Source organism: Dromiciops gliroides, chromosome 1 (assembly GCF_019393635.1).
Source record: "Dromiciops gliroides isolate mDroGli1 chromosome 1, mDroGli1.pri, whole genome shotgun sequence".
In the NCBI taxonomy this organism is placed as follows: Eukaryota; Metazoa; Chordata; class Mammalia; order Microbiotheria; family Microbiotheriidae; genus Dromiciops; species Dromiciops gliroides.
In genome coordinates this window covers 37,801,601-37,808,567 of record NC_057861.1, presented here as the reverse complement: position 1 = coordinate 37,808,567, position 6,967 = coordinate 37,801,601, and positions in this window count along the sequence as shown.

The following is a 6,967-nucleotide window of genomic DNA, read 5'->3' as shown; positions in this document are numbered from 1 at the left end:
GCTTGGAAACGTAGCCAATATAATTTATGATTATGCAAAATCTGAGTGGATTTGTACACGTGCGGACAGACAGGTATACAAACACACATGTCTATATGTGCACATGCATGTCTATATGCGCACATGTATGTGTTTATATACATGGTGCTTCACTCTGTAAAAACCCCCATGGCTGTAGAATTGAAGAAACAAAAACAAAAATAAAAACCATGCAGAAGTTAGATTAAAAGCTCCTAGGCCCCCAGGGAGATTCGCAGGAAATCTAAATGAGTGTTTTGCTCAATGCTTGCTCCATTTCTTTTTCTTTGTTTCTTTTTCTTCTTTTTGCAGGGCAATGAGGGTTAAATGACTTGACCAGGATCACACAGCTAGTAAGTGTTTAGTGTCTGAGGTCACATTTGAACTCAGGTCCTCCTGAATCCAGGGCCGGTGCTTTATCCACCGTGCCACCTAACTGCCCCTACTTGCTCCATTTCTGATTTAGGCCCATCTGTCTAGGTGGCAGTATCTTCCAGGTCCAGTCACTGTAGACCCAGTGCAGCGGGGTCTCCCAGCAGCCTTGTGGGTGTGAGGGTGCAGCTATTGAACTGGGGCTGGGCCTAACTAGGCTCCTGGATAGTGGGGAGAACAACCTCTCATGGGCCCCTGGAAATAGTAGCCCTGTTTTCTTTCCTTTTTTCTTTTTTTTTAAATTTGTGGGGCAGGGGCAGCTAGGTGGCGCAGTGGATAGAGCACCGGCCCTGGAGTCAGGAGTACCTGAGTTCAAATCCGGCCTCAGACACTTAACACTTACTAGCTGTGTGACCCTAGGCAAGTCACTTAACCCCAATTGCCTCACTAAAAAAAAAAAAAATCTGTGGGGCAATGAGGGTCAAGTGACTTGCCCAGGGTCACACAGCTAGTAAGTGTTAAGTGTCTGAGGCCGAATTTGAACTCAGGTCCTCCTGAATCTAGGGCCAGTGCTCTATCCACTGTGCCACCTAGCTGCTCCCCAGCCCTGTTTTCTTGAAACCAGGTTGCCTTTCATTAACAAGACAGAAGAGAGGAAGAAGAGGAAGGATCCATGTAGGAAGCCAGCCATTGGGAAGGGAGGAAGGGATGAACCCCCACAGGCTTCTCCTTTCAGCCACAAGGCAGGCAAGTGCCTGAGTTATTTGGGAATTTACATCATCATCGGCTTTATTCCCCTGCAGCTGAATCTCCATTGCTGACATCTTATTTTCAGAATTGCAGGGATACTTAAGATCATTTCTAAATAACCAGAACCATTTCTCTCATTTACATCCTCCAAGGCTAGACCTCCTCCGTGGACAAAGCTGAGCTTCTTTGGCTCCCACTCTTGGCACGCGTGCCGAAAGGATCATATTTTTCTAACCTGCAAGTGGAAAATCTGTCACGTCAGGAAAGAGAGAAGAGACTCACAAAGTGCTCTGAAAACCGGCCCTCTCTGCTCTCTTCTGTCTCTCGACAAAAGAAGGAGGTGGAACTTGATGCTGGCCAGAGCATCCTCGAAGTCTAAGGGATGGCCAGGGCTTGTCACTGAGGTTTTCAAAGACGCAATCCCAATCAGAAGGAAGCATGTGAGGAGGTACAGATTCTGGGAGTCAGAGGCCTTCAGTCTGACGTCTGCCTCCTCGGATACAACCCTCCTGCTCCTGTTTCCTCCTGTGTAAAACGAGATAGCTGAGCTGGGATCATTGAGAGCCTAAAAGGGATATCAGAGGCCTTCTAGAGCAACCCCCACTTCAGGTTTCAGAGAAGTAAACTGAGGCTCAGGGAGGTCATGGTCTCATGAAGATGGAGGGAATCTCAGAGGCCCTGGTTTTAAATCCCAGTTCTCCTGGTTTAATAGCAAGTACCCAGGCAAATAATTTCTCTTCCCTAGTTTTCTCTTCTGTAGAAGGAGGGTGGGATTGACTATATAATTGGCTCTATCCTTCCGGACCACTGAAAAACAAGTTATATGCTTTACTAGACCAACACACGTTCCTTAGTTATGGTTTCACACAGGGCCAAATGAATTCCTTTCAAACCCAATAAACACTGACTTTTGTGAATACAGAGGAACCTGAGAATTGCCTCCCATGTTCATTTGGGAGCAGCTGTTTCCTCCAGGCAGGGTGTTATATACCCTGGCAGGCAGAGTTCTGAAGGTCCACGCTGAAGGACAGACCCATGATCAATAAGGGACTTGTATTCCAGGTGCTGTCTCTGGACCAACTCTTGTATTCCTTGTAGGAGAGTCTTATGTTTGGAGTGAGAGATGCTAGGTCAGAAGCCCCCCTCTTCCCATTTACTTTCTGGGTTATCTTGGGCTCACTTACTACCTTTGTAACCTTGGATTAGTCACCTAACATCTTCGGGCCTCTGTAAAATGGGGGGAGTTAGGGTACATTGGGTGATTTTTTTAAGGTGTTTCCACTTCCTTTCCTTTCACTCTCTTCTAAGTCCTTTGCAATCTATATTCTTACTTCATCATTTACCTGAAAGTGCCCCTTGCGAAGTTCCAATGATCTTTTTTTTTTTAGGGGGGGGCAATGAGGGTTAAGGGACTTGCCCAGGGTCACACAGCTAGTAAGTGTTAAGTGTCTGAGGTCAGATTTGAACTCAGGTACTCTTGACTCCAGAGCCAGTGCTCTATCCACTGCGCCATCTAGCCACCCCCGAGGCCGGATTTGAACTCAGGTCCTCCTCAATCCAGGGCTGATGCTCTATCTACTGCACCACCTAGCTGCTCCCATTAATTATTTAGGGAAAAGAAAAGAGGCCACTAACTGTGGGTGTCCCCCAAGTCTCTGTTCTGGGGCCTCTTTTCTTTTCCCTAAATAATATCTCAATTAGTGATCTCATAAGCTCCCATATGTTGAACTATCATTTCTATGCAGCTCAATCCCCAGTGTATATATCCAACCCAAACCTCTCTCCTGAGCTTCAGTCCTATGTTACCAATTGATGTTTGGATATCTTAAATTGGATAGCCTGTAGGCATCTCAAATTTAACATGCCCAAAACAGAATTATCTTTTCCTCCAAACTCTTCCTTCCTTTTTTTCCATCTGTTTTTGGAGGCAACCTGGGTTAAGTGACTTCCCAGGGTCACATAGCTAGTAAGTGTCTGAGGCTAGATTTTTAACTCATGTCCTCCTCAATGCACCACCTGGCTACTTTTCCCCTCTCTTTTTTAAAATCAACTTTCCTATTATTACCAAGAGCCCCACTATCTTCCCAGTCACCAAAGCTGGCAACCTTGGTGTCATCCTCAGGTCTTCACTTTCATTCACCTCACATATCTAACCAGTTGTTACATCTATCTATCTATCTATCTATCTATCTATCTATCTATCTATCTATCTATCTATCTATCTATCTCTATCTATCTATCTATCTATCTATCTATCTATCTATCTATCTATATCTATCTATCTATCTATCTATCTCTCTCTCTATCTATCTATCTCTCTATCTTTCTATGTATTCATCATCATCATTTCTTCCTTCCTTCCTTCCTTCCTTCCTTCCTTCCTTCCTTCCTTCCTTCCTTCCTTCCTTCCTTCCTTTCTTCCTTTCTTTCCATCCATACAACTCTATGACCTATTCATTTCTATAATTTATCTATTTATATCCATATATCTAGAAATAGATATGGATATATAGATGAACTATTTTGAAGGCCATCTAGTCCAATCCATTGATTTTACAAATTAGGAACTTGGGGCTCCAAGAGATTAAGTTCTTTGTCTAAGGTCACAGTGGGTAGTACATCTTTAGATATAAATAGATCAATGATAAATGATTGGTTGATAGACAGATAGAATTCCTGCCTCTCCACTCACCCAGCCATCACTCTGGTGCAGGCCCCCATAACCTCACATCTAGACTATTGCATAGTCTTGTAAAACATCTCTCTTCAAATTTCTCCCTACTCCAATCCATCCTCTCCTCAGCTGCCAGTCATGTTTTTGCCCTATTTTGTAGGGACTCAATAAAGTCCATGACTTTTTATTACCTCCAGGATCAAATATGAAATCTTCTGTCTGGCTTTTAAAGCCCTTCCCAACCTGGCCTCTTCTTACCTGTCCAGTATTTTTACACTTTAGTCCCTTCTATCAACTCAATGGTATAGATACAGGGGTTTGCTTGCTATTCCTCACACACAACATTCCACCCTCAGACTCTATATATTAACATCTGTTGTCCCCCATGCCTAGAATGCTCTCTCCTCACCTCTGCCTCAGTTTCTCTGGCTTCTGTCCTCAAATACCAGTTTCTAAAGAAGACCTCCCTCTTCTCTCAATTTGCTAGTGCCTTCCCTCTCTGAGATGTATTTCTATCTACTTTGTATATATCTTGTATTGTGCAATTCTTTAAATATTGTCTCCCAATTCTGTGAGGACTGGGAACATTGTTTTGTATTTTTTTCTATCTCCAGTGCATAACATCATGCCTGGCACATAGTAAATACTCAATAAATACATATTGACTGACTATGATCTCACTCTGTCATCTTAGACTTTGCACATTATGCTCTGGGCTATTACCTCCTTCCTTCTCCTATAATTGGTACCACTTTATTGTAAAGTGTCTGGCAAATTAAATGGTAATGGTTTAAACACTACCTTCGACCAGAGTGATTCTAGTCCTTGTAATTGTATTTAATTGTAGGGTCTGCTGCAATTTGTGGCTTTTCTCAAACAAGCTGATTACAATGGGTAGTGGGGCTCTGTGAGAAAATGGAACTGTCTTCCCAGAAGACAGAAAACCCAAAGGAGATGCTGGGAAGTGAAGAAAAAGAAAGAAAACATTGCAATATTAACTACTTTAAAGAATCTGTGATCTCATCGATGTTGACTCTCTTGCCAACAATATAGATAGCAACCCATTTATGACCCCTGTGCATGACTCTTATCTGTGTTTTCCTGTAGGTCTTCCACAAGGAGTTCATCCAAGGTGCTAGGTGACTCCTAGCTCTTTTGATATCATGCGGGGCACCAGCAGAGCACACAGGCTACCCATTGGTTATCTCTTGCTTTCCATACATGGGTGTCCCATGTCTTCTTTTGTCATACATCTCTGACAATGTCACATTTGATAATCTAAACTGTGATAAAATCATTGAATTTGGCAGATGCCCAGGGGTCCCACCTGATTGATCTAATATTGTTTGAGAAACCAACTAAGTACCTACTTGAGATGATTAGATATAGAACACACCTGGCCTGCCCTGAATGACATATACTACTGATGTCACTAGGGGGACCACTCTTGGCCAAGCAACTTGAAGGACTTCCCTTTTTGGGGGAGGAGAGAAAAGGTAGAAAAGAGAATGTTCACTCTGAGTTCTCTCTTTCCAGTTGGTGAGCTTCCCAGAGTAGACTGGAGAGGGGCTGCACAGCTGACTCCTATAGAAACTACGGACCCCAGGTGGTGAGTTAATAGAAACAAAGCCAGCTTTTCAAATTAGCGGAGCTGGAAACAAGTTTGGGGATTGTATCAGTCTTTGCTAGAGCCAGGGAGCTTATCCATTTTTCTCTTCCCCTATTCCCTTGTCCTTGGCTTTATTAATTTCAGCTTTGTTATATATTTTATTCCCATTAATAAAACCTGATTTGTTTGTGGAAAAGAGGCTGTTAATCAACTTTCTTATTGTCCTGGGAGAAATAACTAAAAATGCAGTTTGGAAGGGAGGAAACTTTGGTCCCTCATTATTTTCTGAACCCCAATATTACAGCGAACAACCCAATTAACTCTCCTCATATTAAATTTAGCCCCTACAAAACAAAATTATTTTAAGTCAAAAGTAGCTCAGAATGGTACATGAAAAGAATATGATTCCAGACATAGAGTTTTAGGACATGAGTTCAAATCCCAGCTCTGTCATTTATTATCTGTGTGACCCCAAGATCACCAGGCCAGCCTTCCCTGGGTTTCTGCTTCTTCCTTTAAAATGAGGAGATTGGACTCAGTGGGCTTTGAGAGCCCTTTTAACTCTAAATCTATAATTCTGTATGACCGTATATTCCCAAATCTAAGCCTTAAAATGAGATGAATCTAGCTGAGAGTTTTCACAAATATCCTCTCACTTTTATCTTTTTGACATAAACTCTCAGAAAGAATCCACTTACATTTTTAGTCTCCATTTTCTCACTCCCTCATTCACTTCTCAATTCTTTGCTTCTGACTCAATCACTCAAGTGAAACTGTTTTCTCTAAGACCATCAGTGATCTCTCAACTTTTCCATGGTACATTGGTTAAAGTGCTGGATATGAAGTCAGGAAGAACCGAATTTAAATTTTGCCTCTGATACTTAGTAGCTCTATGATGCTGGTAAGTCATTTTTATCTCTCTGAGATTTGGTTTTCTCAGGTATAAAATGGAGGAGAGGGGGTTAGATGGATTGGGTAGATAGAGCATCTCTAATCCTAATTTTATGATCTGATGATAAATCCAATGGCCTTTTGTGGTCATCCTTCATTTCAATGACACTTTGTTGTCCACATCCTTCACCTGAGTACTGTGACACTGATCCTTCTGTTGGCTCTCTTTCCCCCTGTCTGACAACTTCCCTCTCCCCTGTGTTGTATCACCCTCCTCCTCCCACATGCTAAGCTAAGACGTTCCCTAGGTTCTGTCCTAGACATTCTTCTCTTTCCCCTCTCCATTGCTTCCTTTGTTGATTTCATCTACTTTTTTGACTTCAATTTTCATCTTTTTGCAGATGACTCCAAAATCTATACATCCAATCCCAATTTCTGCCCCAAACCCCAGTCTCATGTTCTCAATCACCTGCTAGATATGGCCTCTTGGCAAGTCTGTGGGCATCTCAAACATATTTTACAACACACCTCATGTCTATATCCTTTCTTCCACTAACACAGACACTACCTTAGTTTGTGCTCTTATCTATCCCATTGCACTAATCCCCTGATTCATCTCTCTTCCCTCTTTGACCTCTTTTCCATAAACTGCC